This window comes from Pipistrellus kuhlii, unplaced genomic scaffold (assembly GCF_014108245.1).
Source record: "Pipistrellus kuhlii isolate mPipKuh1 unplaced genomic scaffold, mPipKuh1.p scaffold_m20_p_6, whole genome shotgun sequence".
Classification (NCBI taxonomy): Eukaryota; Metazoa; Chordata; class Mammalia; order Chiroptera; family Vespertilionidae; genus Pipistrellus; species Pipistrellus kuhlii.
Window position 1 is genome coordinate 41,948,233 of NW_023425562.1, and position 23,954 is coordinate 41,972,186.

Consider the following 23,954-nt stretch of genomic DNA (forward strand, 5'->3'; position numbering starts at 1 on the left):
AAATAGAGAAAACATGGCTCTTGTAATTAAATGGGATGCTTTGTCTGAAATACCTGGCATGTGGAAGTTTCAAAGTTAATGTTCAGGTTTGTTTACGTTTGTTTCTTTTTCTCTTCTAATCTTTTTCTTTTTTACTCCCTCTGAAGGAGAAATGCTGCTAATATAATAATTCTGGAATGTTTTGAGTCGCTTTGTGGGTATGTTTTTTTTTTTTTTCTTTGTTTGATTAAGAGCACAGAGTCTCTGATGTGTGTTTCATTCTGAACATTTTCTGTACAGACATCTGGAACATAATCTGTAAATCAATGATTTCCTCTTCTGTCTATTTTCTGGTGCATGTTGTCTGCTGGTAACAAGGAGAAGCCGCCACATGAAATATTTTTCTACCATGATTAGAAATGGAGTAATTAAAATAACTCTATTTTCACATAATACAAGAACACACAAAAGAAGCTGAAGGTGATGCTATTCTAGTCAATAACAAAGAAAAGGAAGGAATGGATGAGGAATGCCATTATCCTCAGGCTTTACAATGATCTGTGCTTCTATGGTGATAGCACAGGGCTCCCTGCCTCCCAAATTGCGTTTTCTCCTTTGTGTAAGAAGAAAAGAGAGGCTCTCTCCTGACCATGAGTCATTCTCTCCCTGCAACAGAAAGTCCCTTTATTCGGGAGGCACTCAGGGCCCATCACATACCATGAGGCACAGCAGGAGCTGTAATTAGTTCCTCTTTCACAGTCAGCTATCTTACTGTCTACTTCTCCATTGCGTCCTTTCATTCTTGCTCCATACAGAGGTGCTTTTCTTCCAAATCAACATTTATGAACATCAATAAATAAAATTAGAATTAAATAAGGTCACCAAATACCTCATATCCTAATAGATGAATATATATTTTAAGAAAAAAAGAGAGACAGCCTTGGCTGGTGTGGCTCAGTTGGTTGAGCATCATCCATTGCACGTTGCCAGTTAAATTCTGGGCAGGGCGCACGCCTGGGTTGCCAGCTCCATCCCCAGTATAAGGTGTGCAAGAGGCAGCCTATCGATGTTTCTCTCTCTCATTGATGTTTCTCTCTCCCTCTTCCTCCACCTCACTCTAATATCAATAAATATACATTCTTTAAAGGTACATTTGTATAGATCTCAATTCTTGAGTTGGTTCATGAGATATACCCATGTAAATAAAAAATACCTTGTACAGTCTCGGTATCTAGCATGCTGTAAGGACTGGGCAAGTATATAAGGAGGGTAGGCCTGAATCAAGAGATTGAGATGAATTTCATAGATACTTTCTCTGCTGCCTATGTCTAGTCTAATGGTTTCCCATGTCCTGGAGGTCAAGCACCCTCATAACTTCCCTGCTGATGCTGAGCCATTAACCTCAGCCAAGCTTTCTGCTTTTGGGAATCACAGGCCACTCCAGCTCTCTGTGTGTTTAGCTGTACCAGTTGCCAGCAGGAGAAAGAAAGTCTATATGAACTTGAAATATTTACTGAAGATTGCAGCAACCTGACATCTAGTGAGTTTACACATAAGTGGGGATACTGTCTGTCATGAAAACAATACACAAATATCAGTATTCTTTGTGCCTGTTCCCATAAACCCATACACGTTGTCCCTTTTGCAATTTATTTTTTTTTACTCCAATCTTCTAAACCTCTTTCTTCCAGGCCCCTAACTAAATATCCAAACCACTTGTTCAGGTATTCAGGTACATCTGTACTTTAGGTGCCCCTTGGCAATAGGTGAATGACCAAGTACTCAGCTAACTTATCTCCTCAATGGGAAGCTTTCCTTTGACCATGGTCTGCAGGGCCTTCCTTGACAGGCCTGTGTAGAACAGAATAAATATAATGTATAACCTCTGTACATCGTGTTTACCCAGTGAATTTGTGAACAAGGCTGTCCCTCCTCATGAGGTTATTTTGGAGATGTTACTAAAAGGCCACATATATAAACAGACAAAAGCCTTGAGGTGTCAGGGAGATAACAAAGCTATACATCGACATATCTTTGCCTTATGGACCCTCTCGGGCCACATCTCTAATGGATTGTTTTCCATGTGCAATGGCTTGGCTGAGGTAGCCCAAACATGCACAATGGATCTTGGAATCAGTCAGGTCAGATGGACTGCTCTAGTTGCATACTCACTTTTTCTATAGCCAGATGTTCAGGTCTACCTAACAGGACCAGTGCTGTACCAACAGTTGTTTGAAATATATGAATAGGTCTTGGCTGGTGTGACCTAGTTTGTGTCAGTCTGTGCACCAAAGAGGGTTAGATTTCCAGTCAGGGCATGTACCCAGGATCCAGGTTTGATCCCCTGTTCCGGTGCCTGTGGGAGGCAACCCATTGCTGTTTCTCTATTGAATCAATGGTTCTCTCTTACTCTCCTTCTTCCTTCTTTCTCTAAAAAAAAAAAAAATCAATGAAAATATATTTAAAAAAATAAACAAATACAATAAAATTATGAGTAGCACTTGGCTAGAGAAGGCAAGATCTGACTTCGGTTCTGGGACATCTGCTCTGGGATTCTCCTTTTTGACTTACAAGAGCTGCACACAGTACTGATCTACTCAAATACCTCCAGCAGTGTTAGATTCTTGCTCAGAATCCTGAGTCACCTGATAAATTTATTCAAATAGCATTCCAAATGTAAAATATGCCACCTCTGGAACCCAAAGCGGCCCAGCCAGCCAGCTTTACAGAGATATATAGGCATGAATCAAACCATCGGAGCCTAAGAACTTACTGGTGAGGCAGATCTCTACATCTCTGTGGGCTTTACTCCCTGCCTCTGCAATGCACGTGTCTTATGAAGTTACCCAGTGTACTGTTTCCGGCTTAGTGAGATTGCAGGGAACAAGATTGCATCAACAGAGTGACAAGTGTCACGTTCTGCAGGAAAAGAGAACAGGGTGGCAAAGCCCTTGCAGACTGTATTCTGGCAAAGAACATAAAAACACACATGGCCCTGGGGCAGAACACTGAATATGTAGTTCTTAGAGATAATTTTAAAGTGAAAGGAAAGAACTTCAAACTCTTATCTTGTAGTGTTTGTATGGAGATATATGAGCTGCATCAGGAATAGTCATAGTTAAATATATAGACATTTTGTTGACAAAACCATTGTTCCTCACTGTGAACTATTGTAAAGATCCCACAAAAAATAAAAACTTTTACAGTAAATATACCTATCCTTAAAACGAAGAAAGAAAACAAAATGGGGATAGGGAATCTCAGAGGCACTCATTTATTAAGACACTGAAGAACTTTACACTTAGCAAAATAGATTCTGATGGCAGTGGGAGAGAGAAGGCATGCATCCTACCATCTTAAGGTTCCTTTGCCCTCTACCTCACCTTGGAACTGACCTATGATATAACCGTCCTTATTATTCAGATGTGAATATTGTATTTATTCACTTAATATACTACCACATTTGTCACAGTCTCATAGTTTCTGTATTTTTGTCATAGACATAAGGAATAAAGGGATGACATTAAGTATGGTAAGATTAAAATGATGAGAATTACATTAATTGCATGTGAGACCACACCCACATCATGGACAGCAGTGGAAAACCTTTCTGCCAAGACCACTATGCCTTCCTCCCTGCTCTAGTCAAAGAGTGTCCTGGGAGCTGCATATGTCTCACACTACTTGGGAACAAAATAATGAGCAAAAATGTACTTCCCTTCCTTTTGGGGACCGATGAATGTTCCCTGATTTTCAAACTCAAGCTGATGTTAAAAAGGAACATTTTCTATGTTTGCATCTCTTTCACTTTTGAGAAGCAGCTGAGGCCAGTTGCAGAAATGCTAATATTCCATGAGAACAGCTGCTGCTACAGTATTTCTGGACTAGCTGCATGGAGAAAGTTTAAATCTTCCTGTAAAGCTTGCTCTTTCTTCTGGAATTCTCAGCTCAATTTCACAAACTTGAAAGGTTGGAGTAGGTGAGATGCAATTGCGATTAGCAACCCCAGTTAGGTTCTTTTTCTGAACTCAAACAAGCTTTTAAACTTTTCTCAACTATAATGCATCTCCATTAAGGGAAAGTATTAAAGTCGTGAATTACAGTCCTAAAGTCAGAAAAAATATCTAATCTGGAGAAAATAAGAAATCCCAAAATGGAGAAGGAGACCTGGAGTGAGAACTATAGAACTTATGGCTACTTTATGTCCATGCATATATGTGTATACATGTATGTATATGCCTATATATGCATCTGTATACATATGTACATTAGACATTTATTTAACATGAAGACTGCCTAAATGTCACCAAAATATTTGGTGCACATACAGAGAACCAGCATAATAAAACAGATAATGAAGAGGAAATCAATTATTTATTTCAAGAATTTTAGAATATCTAATTACTAATTCAAGATGTATGGGTAACTTTTATGTCTTAGAAATAATTATGTTAAAATTAACAATTTTAAAATCTGGTCTTGACATATTTTTTCAATGTAAAAAATATAGCATTAAGGAGGAAGAAGCACCCACTATAAAAGTGATATCTCAATTATTGTATCTATTATATTTAATTAATATTAAAATTATATAATCAAAATATATTTTAAATATTTGTTACCTTTAAAAATTATACTTCAAAAATACTCAGTAATGTGAACCAATCAACTTATAAATTAAGTGTCTACTTTATACTTTGGGTTATTTGGTAACTTACAAGTAAAACAAATACTATTCTAATTAAGTATTTAATTAATTGGGGGAAATACATTTAGGTCCCCAGTTACTCAATGTATTAAAAATTCCAGTTCTAAATTGTTTTCAGTAAACAAAAGTCCATGAGTACATCAGTAGGAATGCCTAATCTGGCTTATAATTGCTAGGAAGGAAGACTTCATGAATAAAAGACAAGTCCTTGGTCTGACAGTATTAAAATGAGAGAAAATAGAATTCAGGTATAATGACTATATTATTCAAGTGGGCAAGACCAAATGGCGTCAAATGTGAGTAATGGATGTATCTTGATAATAATTTGTGAATATATATGATTACTAATAAATTTGATATGAAGTAGTTCTTTCTGAGTTTCTATTTTATGGATATCCATACAACTTCTAGCTGATTTATTCAGGCATTGTTTTGTTTTGTTTTTCTATTGAAAATAACATATGGATAGGTAGGTGATTCAGGGAAGGGTAATTTAATCCATTACCTATATGCTGCCATGACTTAAGGAGATATTTAAGAGTATGGATTTCTTTCAGGAAACTCCGTCTTCTGCAATTTCTCTCATTATACTGGCACATAGTAGGTGCTCAATGATAATAATTTAATTTATTAAACCAAAATATATTTTCACTTCATCTTGACATTCTTTTTTATTTTATTTTCCAATTACAGTTGACATTTAATGTTATATTAGTTTCAGTGTATACTATAATGGTTAGACATTTGCATAATTTATTAAGTGAACCCTCTAAATCTATTACCCTCTTGCACCATACATATTTATTAAAATATCATTGTCTATATTCCTTATGCTCTACTGTACATCCCTGTGACTATTTTGTAACTACCAGTCTGTACTTTTCAATCCTTTTACCTTTTTCACCCAGTTCCCAAACCCCCTTTTGGAAACCATCATTCTGTTCTATGTATCTATTAGTCTATCTCAATTTTGTTTGCTCTTGTATTTTGTTCTTTATAGATTCCACATAGAAATAAAATCATGGTATTTTTCTTTCTCTCACTATTTCACTTAGCATAATAATCTCTAGATCCATCCATGTTGCATTTTGTCTGTCTTAATTCAGTTGTTGGTATCAAGCTCAGGTTCACATCAGATAAAAAATATTATCAGTAACATGACCTAAAACATCTGTCCTAAGTTTAAAGTAATTAAATCTCAACCCAAAATTAGAAAAGGATGGCTTTTTCAATAAGAATATAAAAAGAAAAATCACAAGTAACTTACATAATTTTATTTTATTTCAAAGAGGAGACTTTAGGAGGTAGGAAAATGGTTAAAAGGTGCAGGGAGTTTTTATTTAAAGACAGATAGTAAATTCTTGTTAGCTCAAATAAATGACTATATCTGATGATTATCCTTTCAATTTGCACTCTTATTCAATATTGGAAGAAAGGAAAGAAATATATTTGCCTAAGTAAATGAATCAAATTTAATTGCTTCCCATCAGGCTTCTACTCCAGTCACTGAATTTGAAACCATTATTTCAAAAGGTCATCAATAACATCGTATTGATCAATTACATTATATTGTTTGTACATTTTATCTTTCAATAGTTTCACCTTTAAGAGTATTTGTATCTGGACAACTAATTCATTCAATCACATATTCATTCTTCCATCCATCCATCCATCTACCCACCAACCCACTTTGTTTGTAATGTTGATAATTCTAAAGACTAAGCCCTTGTGATTTGATAATAACCTAGCCTTGAGTTCTCAAAACTTCAAATTATTCCCTCTTCTTATTCCTAATAATGATTTATAATTACTTTCCAATATTTTTAAATTCTTAAAATGGTTGCTCACTGACAAAGGAATACATTATTCACCAGGTCTAAAAACAATCTGTGCTTCTGTGTGTCTTGGTGCTCAACATCATCTGCTTATTTATTCTTTTGCAGTAACATGCATATAACACATTTTTCTACCACCGTCTACTTTTATATATCCAAATGTTTCATTTCTCAAGGTGTTTCAAAAATCAATAAACCTCCACCATGGTGAATTCTCTTATCATCCCCCAGGCAAAGTCTGTGTACTCCTTAGAGCATTTTGACCTGCCTTCCACTGTCCCATAGGGCCATGTGAGTTAGTTTTGAGTAGTTATTAATCATCTCAAGAGCACTTTATATCAAAGAGAACAGTAAGTACTTGCCAGTAAGAATGTAAGAAGGAATATTCATTGTCAAACAGTACGATGAGCACTGGGGAAATTTCAGGCTATGATATTAGTTACACCTTGCTACTTCACTTTTTATAGTAAATTACATTTCTGATAAAAGGATTCAGTGACATTATGAACTTGAGAGAGAGAAATATTATTTCTATGTTGACATTCATACTGGGTACTTTGGAAAGAAACATGGGGGAAAAATGTAGTCCTGAATATTCAAGCCTTTGTGTTCCATATGAAATAGGAAAAAATATTAATACTTCCTCAAAAAAATAGTCTGGGGGATAATAAGATGGTATCTTTTAGGGCTATTGCCATAGCTCCATTTAACCACAAACTTACAATCAGGCATGACTCTTAGGAAGAAAAGGAGAGAAAAGTATCACGGCTAGATAATATTTAATATAAGTAACATAAAAATGTTATTTTGTAAGGCACTGTAACTCTCTAAATGGAAGCTTCTTTAGTTATTCCCTAGTGCAAGATTTTGTTTTTATCAGGCTGTTGTCATTTTACTATATTAACAGGAGGAGAAGGGGAAATTCCCGCTACTTGAGATTTCCTTCTTGCACAGAATTAAATGCTTCAAAAATATCTTAGTATTATGTCCTATTTAAATAAATTACAACTTTCCTACCAAACATCACTGAAAACATGTTTGTTTACATGAATTTATAATCTAAATTCCAAGTTATACCTGTATTATAAAGAATTATTGACATAGACTTTATATTTCTAACTAAAATATTTTCACTTTAAATGGTAAGGGAATACATATTCACAAGGGTTAATCACTACCTAGTAATATCTACGTAGCTCTAAAATAAATAGGAGATTAAAATCATTTCTAACAGAAACTGATTCTTTAAAAGGTATGGTAAACAACCTTTCACCTTCAGAATTTCCTTTTCAAGAAAAGAAAGGATGTCTGTAGCTAAAGAAGCCTTTAAAGTGAAAAACAACTTCAGCTAATCCATTTTCCTCTCCCCCGTGTGGACCTGAAGCCCCATTTGGAAGTTAGATTCTCTGAAAGAGAGGAGCTTTGGGGAGAAGGTTTGGGGGTGGGGGAGATGAGAGAAGTAGAATGAAGAGTGAGAATAGGGGGAAGGATCTCCTTCCCAAGCAAGGCTATGCTGCCAACTTCTAGAAGAAGAAGAAAAAAGAAAACCTTAGAGGTTTTAAGGAGCTTTAGACTTTGAAAAATGAATAAAACATCACATTTGAAATGCCTTTGTGCACTACAACAAAGAGATAAAAGTTCTATCATAGCAATGATTTGATGACTTTAGCAAAATGTTCAAGGAAACAGAATTTACAAAGCACTTTAAATAAAATTAAGCAAAATAAAAAAAATTGTTGAAGGAAAGTTTACCATATGTGTTTGAAGATTGATAGCATTTGTTTCCTTGGAAGATGACTTTTTCAACTAATAATTATATAGATTTAGTTGAATAATTATTTAGGCAATTTACTCTATGCAAATAAGAAATTATATGTCCTATAAATAAAATCAGTTTGATCAGAGTACATTTGTGAGAAAATGGAAAGAAATTACGAAGACAGATTATTGGAAGTAGTTCATGTCTTTCCCTAAAATAAATAAATAAATAAATAAATAAATAAATAAATAAATAAAAATTAAACCACAAGTCAAATAATTAACCAATGACAAGTAATTCGCCAAATGTTAGTGTGATACATTTTCCAAATACATTTTTTACATTGTCAAAATGTTACAAGTTAACTATGTATTTACTTTTGGAGCAATTTCTGTGAAGTATATTGTACATACACTGCCCAAATTCTATTCATTATTTTCTTTGTTTCTGATCGTAAGAAAGAGGCCACGGTGGTTCACAGCAAAGTGTCTTAAGTAACCACCTCTAAGAATTATGACCTGGCACTGGCAGCTTCCACTGCCTCCTGTGACTACTATAATTTTTGGTTGTATTTCTCACGTTGAGTGCCACTTTGTTTAGCCTGCAAATGTGTGCCAGCTTCCTTCTCCTGAAGCTCCACTTTGCCTCACGTCCTCTGGTCTTCACCCTTCTCTCCTGGCCGACACAGAACACTAACCCTGATCACCATAATCCAAGCATCACTTGGTGCCCCTTTCAGAACCGTGGCATCCACTTTTAGGAATATCAGGGTTGGCTTGATGTCTAAAGAGTTATGAGTAGGGTCTTATCACCACACTCTGGCCCAAATGTTTATACTTGTGGTTTCATGTTTGCACTGCTATTGTAGTTCGGTGGCTTTTAGAAGTTTTACTCATCTATTTTGTTTTTATCTTGTTCGTTCTTCCACGTTGGTTCAGAGAAGCAGGTGGAATGAAACTGCCTTTACTCTGGTATCTGGAAGCAGTGAATGTGAATTTCCTAGGGTTCAATGTTGAGGAGAGAGTCAAGAAAACTCTGACCCTCTTAGCATACGATCACCACTCTATTCTCTGCCGATGTTTTTACCCTTAATTTATTTTAACTGAGCAGAAACCCCTCTAGAAATGTCAGTGATGTCTGCGATCAAGAAGAGATGAGCTCATGGCCGAAGGGCCCGGAGAAGAGGTCCGCAGCGCTCTCTCCCAAACAGAGGGCGCAGCACAGCCGGTCCCACTGCGCAGCCGGCTCTCATTTGTGGCCAATGATTCACTAATGGTTCCGCTGCACTGTGTTATTTATGGTATTTATTGATTTCAGCCTCATTATGCAAACATGGGAGTTAAACCAATAAGGGTAAAAGCATTTCATCTTGCTCTGTGTAGTTTATATTCATTGGATCTATCAAAAATTCCAGGCACTGGGCTGCATTCATAAAGATATGAATTTATGTAATTATATATTAAATCCAGCATAGCAAAGATCTAAAAAAATGATTTCATACAGTAACTCTCTCTATATACATCCAGTGTATTTATTTCACAGGGGGGAAAAAAAGCTTCCTTTTATTTTCTACACCCAGAGCTGTTATGGGATGTTGTGTAGGTCTTTGTCATGCCAGTGGTGAAAGCTGATATGTTATTGCTCTTTTACTTTAAGGCTTTGATGTGTAAGAGCTATACATAGTCCAATAACCCGAGTCTAAACAGCAAACTCACTTAGAATGGCTTATCACCGGCTTTGTTGGCCATAGATCTCAACTGTCATGTGTTTAATGGCTGCCCATTATCGATGAAATACACTGACTTGCTGAGACATACCACAGGGGAGTGCTATGTCTTGAAATAGTGTTTCGGTCTAGTATAGGCCTGTCTTCCTTGATGCCAAAGTGGCCTGAAATAATGTATACATTCCCCAGGTGCTGTACAAAAAGCACACTGTGAAATAGCTCCCTCACTCATGGTATCTGAAAATTGACTTGATTTGTTAAAATGGGCTTTAAGGAAAAGTTACCCAAACCAGAAAATTCCATTTAAATACCTCCAAGCCTCCCTGCTTTATCTTTGCTGCATCCTTAATTCTCTGTATTACTCTTGAACGTTACTCCTGTCTCAGAAACTACATCACGCTATTTATTTTAATGGTCCTGCTTGGGCAACCTGTTCTGTAACGTCATCACATTTTAAATGAAATCGTCCGGGCGTGTGTTCTCTGGCATGAGGAAATGCTAGATTCATAGCATCGTGCTGATCAACAGCATAATTTTATCCTGGCCTATTTTTTTTAACCCCATTCGTCCAGATTTTTAATGTCATATTTCTGAGTCAGATTTGAAAAGTCATCCTGTGTTTTTCCAATTACTTTTAAGGATTCATCGTGAGGAATTAATTTGTATAATCTTTTTATTCATAATGAGTTAAATATGGTTAATTTTGAAAAACTATTGTATAAAATTATGAAGGTTAAAGAAATGTTTATTGTTTTGTCTGAAATAGACCACATACTTTAAAATAGTATCAAAACATTAAAACAACTACGTGGCTTACTATTGACTCCTTTTTCAGAAAATATAACTGAGTTTAAGAAAATATTTTAAAATCCTCCCCAAGCACATGAAGCTGCACCAGAATCTTTGGACTATCTTATATTTCTTTCAAAAAGTAGCATGTACTCGCTGTCTTACCTTGATGATAAAATATTATGGTTTTTTTAAGTTTCCTTGCTTCAGATCCAGAAAAACAACTTGTATTTATTTTTATTTTTTTATTTTTTTTGGGGGGGGTATAGCATAGGGCATTGCCATTGAAATTGATAAAATGATAGAACATCTCATCTTTTTCTCCTAAGTTTTTTTGGGTGGTATTATATAGATTTCAAGTGTACATTTTTTATGCTACACTTGAAATCAGATCATCTTCTGTTACCACACACTCGACCCCTTTATCTTTTACTATCCTGGTCACTCCCCTTCTTCTGGTGAACACCATACTGTTGCCTGTGTGTATTTTTGTTTTTCTTCTTTGCTCATTTATTACTTTCCATTTTCTCTCCCACACATGAGTAAAATTATATGGTTCTTAACTTTTTCTAACTTATTTCACTTAGCATGATATTCTCAAGGTCCATGTTTTTGCAGATGTCAATAATATTTCATCTTTTCTAAGGCTGAGTTTTATTTCATTGTGTATTGTGCCACCTTCCAGTCACCCATTGAAGGACACTTTGATTGTTTCCATGTCTTGGTCACTGTGAGCAATGCTGTAGTGAACATAGGAGTGCATGTATCTTTGCAAGTAAATATTTCAAATGTTGGGGTAGATATTCAAAAGAGGGGTTGCTAGGTCATATGGTAACTCTATTCTTAATTTTTTTGAGGACGCTCCATACTGTTTTTCATAAGGGCTGTGTGAGCTTACATCCCCACCAGCAGTGTATGAGGGTTCTTTTTCCTCTGCACCCTCTCCAACACTTGCTATTACTGGTCTTGTTGATAATAGCCATCCTAACTTTTTTTTTTTTATAATATATTTTATTGGCTTTCCACAGAGAGGAAGGAAGAGGGATAGAAAGCTAGAAACATCAATGAGAGAGAAACATCGACCAGCTGCCTCCTGCACACCCCCTGCCTGGGATGTGCCCGCAACCAATGTACATGCCCTTGACCGAAATCGAACCTGGGACCTTTCAGTCTGCAGACCGACGCTCTATCCATTGAGCCAAACCGGTTTTGGCAGCCATCCTATCTTGACTGATCGTGGATCACACAGTGAGTCAACGAGGTCACCTGCATTTCCAAATCAAACAGAAAGCCTGAATAAATCACATACAGTGAAAAACAGTATTGGGCTGGCTGTGATCTTTCAATATGTAGGAAAGGGGGATGGGGAATCTGAAATACTCACTATTTGTAGGTATTCAATCCTCAAATAGTTCTTTACCCATTTTTGGTCTATGGAAAAGTAGTGATGAGGCCCCAGGTCCACATCAGCCCCATAGATGCTGGTTTCAGTTGCAAACTTCCACTTTGCCCTAGTCCACAATCCTCCTCAGGACAGGCCACACCCCATGACTGAGCCATGTGGATGAAAGCAGGGAGTTTTGAAGGCTTGGTTGTATTGGCCCAACTCTGGACCACTTTACAGGGCTATTTTAACTTCGGGCATCCTGTGGAGTGTTCTAAGGAAGGAGTTGAGCAGGCAGCCCACTTTTTTCCTTCTTCCTGTCCTGCTCTCTGCTCCTCCTGTCTGCAGGGAACAGTACCAAGGACACTTACCAATTGCTCACCTTATTTCAGACACTGTCTCCCAGAGAATCCAACCTGTCATATGTCCAAAATGACAGGATTTCCACTGCTCTGACAAGCATCTACTCTTCCATGAAATGTGTTAAGATTTATCTCATAAAATTTTGAGAAGAGAAACATTACTTACAAGTCTAAATCATTTTCAAAGAATTACAAATTCTGACCACTATGCCTCCGACTGATAGGGAGAAGACAGAATGGATGTATTTGTTCATTGTTTGATTTATCCACTGATATATGTGATTTAAACTGTATATCTCTAATTTCCTCTGGGATCCAAGCAAGTATTTAGTAAATGTCGATGGTCCAAACAAAGAAATCAATCCCATTCCTGAGAACTTTAGATTGTACTGACAATGTTATTTATCCAACAACCTGTGTGATAAAACTGCTTTTGAACTTTACTGCTGGGGTTTACATTTGCTATAATTATTGTGAAAATTATGTCATAGATTTTGCACTCAAATAAGATAGATTGCTTAAAACATACAAAGAAAAATGCAGTCAAAATTCTAATATTTAATAAGTTTTTATAGATGGAATAGGGAAATTAGCAAAATTATCTTCATTGACTTTCCTCAGATATATGCTACCTTCTCTCTTGCCAAAAATGTGACATTCTGAAAAATTTTTTAAAGGCCTAGAAAATATATCTTTTTAAACCTCAATAAAAGACATTGTACAACACATTTTTTGTTTTGAAAATATATGTAGAGTTATGACTTTTATAGAACACAGATGTACATGTCTATTTCTATCATCTATTAGTCAGCTGCAATTACAGTTCTTTTTAAAACCATATAGTTTAAGGCATGCTTCAACGCCCTAAATCTCCTCACTTGATGTTAGATGCAAACATAGAATATTTAAGATCCAATGTGATAGTTCAGAAAAGGTACTTGAAATATTTCTGCTTGCACAAAATGAACACAAAATTGAAATTCTAATAGTACATAACATAAAACCTATTACTTTAGTTTAATGTACTAAAAATGAATAATCTAAATAAATATGCTAGTATATTAATATAGAAAGTCCTCCTGTAAAATACATTAATGAAAGACTAATATTTTTATCCTCTGTGTCATCAAGTTGAAAACAGTCCTTAATCATTTAATTAATAAAATGCATTACAACTGCTATTAAATATGGCCTTTGTGTTTCCTGTTTCATGAATGCATTTGATTTCAGCAATTAATGAGTTTCTTGAATGTAGCAGCATTGATTGAATGGGAACATTCCTAACCTAAAATTGCACACAGCTGAGAAAAATTACTTCATCAAGATGAATGCTGAGCTGATATTAATGATCTGGTTTATATTTATAAACAAATTAATCTTCTATAATAATAAAATTATATATGCTAATTAGACCATATACCTGAACAACCTTCCGGAAGAAACCGGGGCTGTGAGGGCCCAGGCAAGCCACTGTGGCTGCTAGGGCCAAGCACCTTGCATGAATTTTGTGCATCAGGCCTCTAGTTTAGACATATGTCTTTATCAGGAGGTTACTTTTCAGAAGGCTGTTCCAATATTCTGCCTTCAAATCAAACAGAAGTACTTTTCATAATGCATGAAAATATTAGATGCAGTAGACTTTAGTTTGCTCTAGAATTTAGGACAAATGTTCCGTCATTGGCAAATTTTAAATATCTAGAGAAGAAACTACAGTGATAAAACAATTAAAATGGTCTCTCAAAAATCAAACAAAGTTGAATTTATTAGCAATAACACAGAAGTCAAGACAAAAAGGTTCCAAAGGGTGAAAAGATTCATGTATTTAAAACATAGTTATTCTAGCTAAGTCATTCAGGAAAAACACACACTTACTAGCTAACTACAATTCAGAAAGCTTACCAAAAAAAAAAATCCCTATAATTAAAGAATAAAAAAATATATCAATTGGCTTAAACAAGCTCTCCATACACACACACACACACACACACACACACACACACACACACTCTCACACACACACACATACACACACACACACTCACATATATATATATATATATATATATATATATATATATGGCAGAGTATTATATTAGAGTTGTTTTGATTTGATCTATTTAAAATGCTCCATTGATTGTGTTTCAGAAAAATTCATCACTTTCAATCCCTACATATTGGAAGGTCACAGCCAATCTGATACCATTTTTCGTTGCTTGAGGGTTTGTTGCTCGCTTTCAGTTTCAATTATAAGTGTAGGTGACCTGGCTGACTGACCAAATGATCCACAATTCAACCAAGGTCATGTTTCAATTTAATATTTGCAATTTTGAGAGATTTCCTTTCTGAGGTCACTCTGAGCAGAAGCTTCAATTTGATTATTTTCTGAAGGGACAACCCTAGTTTTTCTAGAACAATGAATCCAAAGAAATCCATGGGCCAAAAAAAAGAAAGAAAGAAAAATCAGATTTAAAAACAAAAGTTTGTAGAACTTACTTTGGTCTTCAGTTGCCAGTTACATTTAGTCACTTCAGAATTTTCCTTTGTTGATATGTATTTTAGCACCTTGTCCTTTGAATGGCATCCAGGCCCTGAGGCATGAGCACCTGGCATGTAGTGACACCTGCTGCGATGTATCACTTCACTGTTCTTCAGTCATCAGCATGCCACTAAATTGCTCGTGCTGCTCTAACAAAATACTGTAGACTGGGTGGTTTATAAACAACTTTCTCATGGGTCTGAAGACTGGAAGTCTTGAGATCAGGGCACCCACAAGATTTGATGAGGTGTTTCCTCTGCTGGCAGAAGGGGTTAAGGGAGCTCTCTCAGGTATTAGTGATAAGAACACTAATCATATTCATGACGTAAGCACCTTCCAAAAGTCCTGCCTCCTATTACCGTCACTTTAGGAGGTAGATTTCAACATATGTATATTTGGGGGGCAGGCACATTCTGACAGTAGCAGCATACTACAGTACTTACTAGACTCCTCTGAAGTTTCTCTATCATATCTGGTTCCATTATTTTGTTTCTAAGGCATGTCCTCTCACTACCAAGGCAATCTGTTCATTTATACCCAGCACCCCTGGAGACACTGGAAGTGTATGGTACTCTGAGACGCAGGGAGACAGAGCAGAACTTCTCCAGCCCTTTGTGCTAGGCATACTATGCACATGCTTAAATTATCTATTCCATGCCAGCCTGGCATTAGGTACACAAAGAGATGTTCTAAATAATTGCAGCTCCAGTTCTTCCAGAAACGTGACGGTTAAAGGGGAGAAAAAATGTTAAATTGTGTCCACAAACTTCTTAAGAAAGTTTTCCGGAGGCTGTCACACAACCCTTCCATATGCATTCGTTCTGTTAACCAGAACATAAACAGGTGGTCACATCCAGCTACAAGGGGACTTGGGAAGATAGTCTTTCTTTCAGATGGCTCTGTGCCTCAATAAGAGTTCTAATATTATGGAAGGGAGAATGTGCAAGCTGCTCATCCTTTAGTCATCCAAAAGTCCATGTTTTCATTTCTTCCTCTGTGCAGAGAACACTCACCTCTTGGAAACTGACCTTGAAATTCTATTCATTTCTTGTATCTAGCTCTACTGAACTGCATTGCCAGGCAGGTAGAAACTTTATTCTCAACCTCTGCTTTCTGTGGGCATGAGTCAGGGAACCTCCCACCCTATCTCCTCCCTGAAGAGAAATCATATTCAATTCTCCAAGCTGACGACTATCCAGTGGCTTGAGATAAAGAAGAAATACATTCCCCCAACTTTACCCCACCTAAGGGATATTGGGAGTCAAACAGATGTATTTCTAAAGATAATTCCTTTCCAACCTTTTACTCTTAATATAAGTAAAATGTGTGAAGTCATGTAAGCAGTTTTAGGTTTTCACATCTTACAAGGTCTCTAAGGTGGTAATCTCATTTCTCACACACTGCTATCAGATATCCATCACACTTTAGTGTGTTAGTTACAGAGTCTATGATAACATCCTATTATGTATTTGTTGGTTTACTATTTTGAGATTAACCAAATATTTTTCTGATTTTTGGGGTGTTCTTGTTCTTGGCAGGATTCAGGTAGCTAAGACTTTTTTTCCATAAAAACATATTTTAATAGCATCAAAACAAAGCTGCAAGCTTTCTCTTTCAAAAGAATCTCCGTTTGGCTACATTCTGTCTCCCAGAAGAGACAGCAGAGCTCACTGAACATTCCAGTTGCTTACCACTTCACCTAGCATTTTTGTCGTTGGCATGGCCAAGTGGCTCATTCTGTCCCAAATAATCTGACATAAAACGATGTGTGTCACTAATCAACTGAAACTTCTTTTTAAGGCAACCCATGGCCCTCTATATCTCCCTTTCTCTCAGAGATTGAAGAGTTTGTTTCCAGATTATGTGGTTTAAAAAAACTGGGATATTATTCAGGTAGCATTGACCTGTCTACCATATTTAGAACACAAAAGAAAAGTCTTTTTTTTTTTAATTTAAGTCACTGGGGCTTGGAGTTTTGCCTGGCCTAGTCTGATTAATACAGTTTCTAGAAGGTCATTGAAACTGAGGGGAGAATTCAGGAAAAGCCAGCTTATGTACAAAGTTGGCCTTTTGGGAAAAAAAAAAAAAAAAAAAAATATATATATATATATATATATATATATATATATATATATACACACACACACACACACACACACATATATATATATAGTCCCCACAACTCCATCTTAGACAAAGAATCCTTGTAACAGAAACTTCAGAGAGTTGAAGACTCTAAAGAAAGAGGGGAGTGGGGGACCCATGCTCAGATAAAGATCAGAAAAATGCTAAGAGTCAGGTATTAAAAACAATACCATGATTCTAGGCAAAAGGATCTCTGTCAGCTCTGGACCTCCAAGAAGCAAACACCAAGATGGAATTAAACATGCAAGAGATTTACTGAGAAAGAATTCCTATAAAGGATAAGGGGGAAGACTCAGAAGTCCATATGGAGAGCCTTTGACAATGAGTCCATTCTGACATCTGTGATATAACAGGGAGCCAGGAGGATTGAGCCAGATAATCTTAGACTTAAAACTATTCTAAAACTTATCTGTCAGACTGTTGCAGAAGACCAAGAAGACCAAGGATGCTTCTGAGGAAGTAACAGGGACACTGTTTAATAATGCCAGCAGACTCAGGGAACAGCCTTTTAAATCTGAGTGAAGGAACACGCATGGGGCCCTTCCTTATATCCCCCTCCCTGTGATCTTTGTCCCACAAACATGGATTATGCTTCCGGTCCTTTTCGCAGGCCTTGCAAGAAGGACCAGGTGTTGGGGGTCTCCAGGCCATATGCGATGGTCTGGCCTGGCGTCAGCGTTAATAGATCTCCCTTTGGGCAGTGCACTGTCCACAGTCCAATGGCCTCTATAGCCGGTTCTGCAAGACCAGTATCTGAGGAGGAGAGAGGGGCTTAATTATAGGTTATCAGGAATGTACACTGAGCTTGCTGACTTGGATTCAGGTCACTAGCATCTAAATAGGAGGGTTACATTGGAATTACCCCTTTTAGCCTCCTCAAAAACTAGTCAGAGTCCCCAGGGCAAAGTTTCCCCTAGAAGAGCCCTGCCTCCTATAGGAATGGGCCAGCACTAATTAATACCTGTGCAGTATGGGGTCATTGGTTGAGGGTATGGAAGGGAGTGAGAATCCTTGATGTGAATGACCTATGTTCCCTGCAGCAAGACTCTTAAAAAAAAGTTATTATTCAATTTATAGTTTACACAGTAATATTATTTTGTACTAGTTTCAGGCTCTCAAAGAGATGTGAAAGGCTCAGCTCCAGGCATGCCACAGTCCACCCCTTGAGCCAACAGAATCCATTTCCATGTATCTTCGGGCAGCATGTCTTCTGGCCCCTTTTTGTTTGCAGAAAATTTAAAAGAGGACTATTAGTAAGATGACCTATAGCCATTCTTATTGAAGACAAAACTGGTACTCATTTTCTTCCTTCTCTACTACTCATACTAAATATTTCTCAGCTATTAAGTCAGTAGGTCTTGATGACTTAAGCATTGGGCTGATTCAATCACTTAATCCTGAGAGAGTTCTGGCCCTAAGTAATCCTACAGCAGATCCTCAAATAATGTCCTTTCATCCAAAGTTATTTTGTTATAGTTGATGAGATGCTGTGGAGACTTAACTCAATTATCTTTGGTAGTCCATTTGTTGTAAAGTGAATCTTCCAGTTAGATATGATAGTGTGAATCAAACATCCATAAACCCTCAGAGAATAGTGCTGGCTGAGGCTTTGCAAGAAGAAAAGGCATTCATATTCAGAATAAGTATCTATACTGGAGGAGGTACTAATGGACCTTAGATGATGGAGGTTTATTGTAATTAACTTGCCACTAAGTGGCCCATTGTATTGTTGTATCTATGTGTCATTAAGGATCATCAAAATTTGTGCTAAAAGTAGAGTGATCTTACAAAATGAAATAAAAAGTAGAAATGTAAACCACTGAATAAAATTATTGTAATCAAATCATTGGCATAATACTAGTGTTCCAAAAACTTCCAATTTCTTGTTTTTATTTTTATGCTTATATTTAGATATCTATGTGATGTTGCTAGAGAAAATTTTGTGATCACCCCAATTTTCCCATAGGGTCATAATGGTGGAGGAATATCTTATGTTCGCCTGGTCTTTAACTGTTCTCCAGTTTTGGACAATAGCATATGACTTAACTTTATTACTCTACAATATATATATATTTTTAAACCTGAGGCTTTTATAGTTTCTGATCTCTTCTCCTACTGCTTCCTCTCAAGTGTAGACAAGCCCTATCTTCTTCAGGTCACCACTCATGCAAGGTTATGTGATTCAGGAATCCCTCTGATGATGAGAGAGCCTCTCTGTGAAGCCTGCCCGCCACCAAGTGGCCCTGGCCTTTGGCTTGACCAGGGCATATGACCTTTCTTTTAACTTCTTATTTTTACAATACTTATCTGTATATGTGGAAACCTAAGCAACTGGCTGACCAGCCTACTGGCCAGTAGCTATGATGCACACTGACCACCAGGAGGCAGACACTCAATGCAGGTACTGCTGAGCTATGGTCACTTGGCAGCAGTGTTTTTCAGATGATGCACCCAGAACCATAGAGGAGAGAGTCCGATTTCAGGGTGCATCACCCGAGAACCACTCTCTCACAATCCATGGTGCCTAGGGGAATGTTGGAGAGCCGGTTTTGGCCCAATCTTCATAAGCCAAGCTGAGGGACCCCACCAGTGCAGAAATTTGTACACTGGGCCTCTAGTCTTCAGTAAAAGTTCTTTTCCTGCAGATTTCTAGGCCTTATTTTTTTTTCTTTGACATTGAGAAAAATATATAGTATCAGTTCTCCTTGAATAAAACATCTTCTGTGTTTTAAATATCTTTGATTAGATATACACTCAGAGAGATATTTTGGACTCTGTCAAAGACATCTGTGGGGAAGGTGGAATGGATATTTCCATGGACACATGGACAAGCTGGATGGTTCAAAAGATAGGTTTCATTAATTCTAGAATCATCTACAGACTTGGATATGTGGATATAGTAAGTGATTGGTCTGCCTTAACTTGTTCTTGTCATAAAAACCAACTTTTTTTTTTTTTTTTTTTTTTTTTTTTTTTACTGGATTTCTAAGAGGTATCTCTGTAATCTTTAAGTACCACACACCTCTTATTATTGAGCTATTCTGACAAGGAACCCACCATTGTAACCAAATGGTCTCTCACTAAACAAATGTACTGTAAGATGTGTTAGGATGAAAAGAACACTTAAAGAGAAAGGATGTACAAGGCAAGATATTGTAGAACAACTGAAATTGTAAAAGCTGAATAAAATAGAAAACTTTATAGCAGCCACCTTTCCTTGTGAAATTGTATTTTCTCTACCTTATTACTCCTGTTATTGATACTTTACAAAACAATTTAGAAAATTTCAGTTCTTAAGACTAAATTTCTGCTTGAAAAATGCAGGGGATACCTCAAGATATACAAGCATTATGTAAGTACTTTGTTTTCATTATAACTGTTATCACAGCTCACTTGTTCTAAGTCACATTCTAAGTCAACTGAAACAGTCAGAAGGCAGGCCCCAGAAATATGAGGTGCGTGCACACTCAACAGTCTGCAAAAATTGCTGCAATTAGAACTTAAAAACCAGATGAATCACCTCATTTCCTAACTCACTGGGAGTTACTGATGATAGAAACAGCCGGGAAAGTAACACATGGCAGTTACTAATACTGCTGTCTCATCCAAATGTAATATAAATAATCAGAAAACCTCAGCTGATGGCACCATTTAAATGATATTTTATTTTTGGTTTCCACTTAAATATGCAATGTTATGTTGACATATTAGAATATACACATACATATTGACATATATGGTATACACACATATATGTCTTGTGCTTTCTGAGAATCTTTAAAAATGTCTACCCATTTAATAACTGTTTGAAAATATACAGGGGTAGGCAAAGGTAGGTTTAAAGTTGTGAGTTTGTGAAATAGCTTATTCTTGTATTATATATATATTTTTTTATGTAAGCCTACTTTTGACCACCCATATATAAACCAATAATTTAACTTTTATAGTGGAATACATATACATCCTCCCTACTTCTCTATGCTGCCCTTGTATAAAAAATATATATAGAACAAACTTCTTAGGACTCTGACATAGATTTTAAAAAATATATATTTTATTGAGTTTTTACAGAGAGGAAGGGAGAGGGAAAGAGAGTTAGAAATATCAATGAGAGAGAAACATTGATCAGCTGCCTCTTGCACATCCCTTACTGGGGATGTGCCCACAACCAAGGTACATGCCCTTGACCGGAATTGAAACCGGAGACCCTTCTGTTTGCAGGCTGACGCTCTATCCACTGAGTCAAACCGGTTAGGCCTGACATAGATTTTAAAAGGGTTGAGAACAATTCCTGACAAATAGAAATTATTTACTACCGGACAGCTATCAATATTTGAGGACATATTCATTATTTTGATTATGTCTTTGTTTCTGGGCTTAACTGACAGAAACTCATTTGCCCAGAGTTTTGAAGGCAAAGAGTCCAAAAGCATGATACCAGTTGGTTTGATTTTTTTTTCTGAGGCCTCTCTGCTTGGATGGCAGATGACAACCTTTGTCCTCACATGGTTTTTCCCTGCAGTGCATCTCAGTCTCCTCTCCTTTTACAGTCAGGTTATGGGCCACTCTAAAAGCCTCATTTTAACTCAATCACCTCTCTAAAAACCATATCTCCCAACACTGCCATATTCTGAGAGACTGGGGTTTAAGGTTTCAATATACAGACTTGGGGAAAACACAGTTTAGTTTGTAACACCTCCTATGAACAAGTACTCAGATATCCATCAACCTTCCTATCAATATAATTCTGTGCTCTTTTGGTATTTATATTTTATTATGGTAAAAAAGCAGATAAATTTTACTGTTTTAACCATTTTAAGTGTATAGTACAGTAGCATTAACTATTATATGCACACGTGCAACAAATCCCTAGAGACTTTCCATTGTGCAAAACTGACTCTGTACCCATTGAAGAAGTAATTCCCATTTCATCCTCTCTCTCTTGCCATGTTTTTTTTTGTGTGTGTTTGTTTTTTGTTTTTTGTTTTTTTGTTTTTGACTCATCCCTTTCTTCACATTTTTTGCTGCAGAACTATAATGATAGAGATCAATCAATAAAAAATGCCCCATATGTGAGATGTGGTTGGGGGAAGTGCAGTGTTGAACTTCATGTCCATAGCCAGCTAAGGTGGGCTCCAGGCCTGGTGCAACGATCAGCTCAGGGAGGCTGCAATGACCAAGTCCCCTTGGCTCAAGGCACAGGCAACCTCACTGCCCTTAAGACTGAGATTATTTAATATGTGAAAGACTTTATTCACAAATCTCTGTAGCGTAGTTATGATATACTACTAATAGGTATCATTTCATACAAATTTGAAAGAATGAGTAAAATGATCAGGAGACCAGTAGGATTTGAGATTAGATTATTTGTGGATAAATCCATGGGATAGTTAAAGTCATGGACAGATACTAAGATGCCCTAAGATGGGAATAATGATAAACAGGCCTCACTAGAGTTTCACATTTTGCTCAATGTAACTTTCATTGACACATTTCATTTGATTGATCAGTGTGAATACACCAAAAATAACAGATTCATATATGTTTTTTCACCCTTCATTTTCCATCTTATTCATGTTTTTAGCATATAGTAAAGTCAACAGCAGTATGGCAGAAAATCAAGGCTTACTCATGATTCTAATGCTCATTTCCATAAATATTTGAAAATATATTATATTTGACAGACTAGATTGGTTATATTTCCCAGTTGATGTGGGTGTCAAATTTTAGATCTATTTTATATCTATGACATTATATTGAACCCTTTGAATTTATTCTCCTGAAATGTGAAATACTGCCTGGCCCCTGATTGTAAGAGACTGTTCTCTTCAGCTCTGAAGATGTTAGCATGCTCTAAAATTATAGCTCTCCCGGGTTTTTCAGTAGCAAGATTTTCTTTACCCTGTTATTATTTGATTTCACGTCATTTTCCTTTGGTCACATCCAGCTGAAAGCAAGTATTTTTAAAAGTAATGTTTGCAGCCTCACCTGTCTGGCCATTCCCACCCTGGCCTTGTGGCTGGATCTCCATGTCCCAGTCTCCTCTGGCTGAGTTCTGCTGTAGTTTGCCTAAGTAAAATACCCCCTATTTATGTCTATGATATAACTTTCATGGACATTCATGCTCACCAAGTGATATTGTCATCCTTCACACAATTTTAACCTTGGTCACAGTGCCTATGTGCTAGGATTTTCATGGGGCAACAATTCTACTAATGGGAAAAATCAGATTAGACATCAGTTTATGTGAAGATTTTTAAGAAGTTTAATAGACCAACTGTTGTGTCTGAGTCAGACATACAGTGACCAAATTGAGAACATTTTATGAGGTGAGATAGTTCTCTTTTGTGCACAATTTATTAGGTTTTCATTGAGAGAGAAAAAATTTAGAAATAATCCAAAACAGAAAAATTAAAGTGATTAAAATATTTGGGGAGAAAAAGATATTTTGAACCCAGAAAAATAAAGATAACTTGCTATATACAATCCTCTTCCATTTTCATCAACAGTAAGAAAAAAGGAAATAATTATAACAAATAAGATTTAGTTTGTTCTCAATATAAAGCTTCTTGATTTCTGGCATATAAATTGTTGAGTACTTTAACAAAGACAACTCCACAGTTTACTTTGCTAAAAATGTCACGGGATAGGAAAGGGGCTCATCTTCCCTAGTTGCTGCTGGGGATTCTTGGGGTAGTGCCAGAATAAGCATTTCTGGATATTTCCATAGG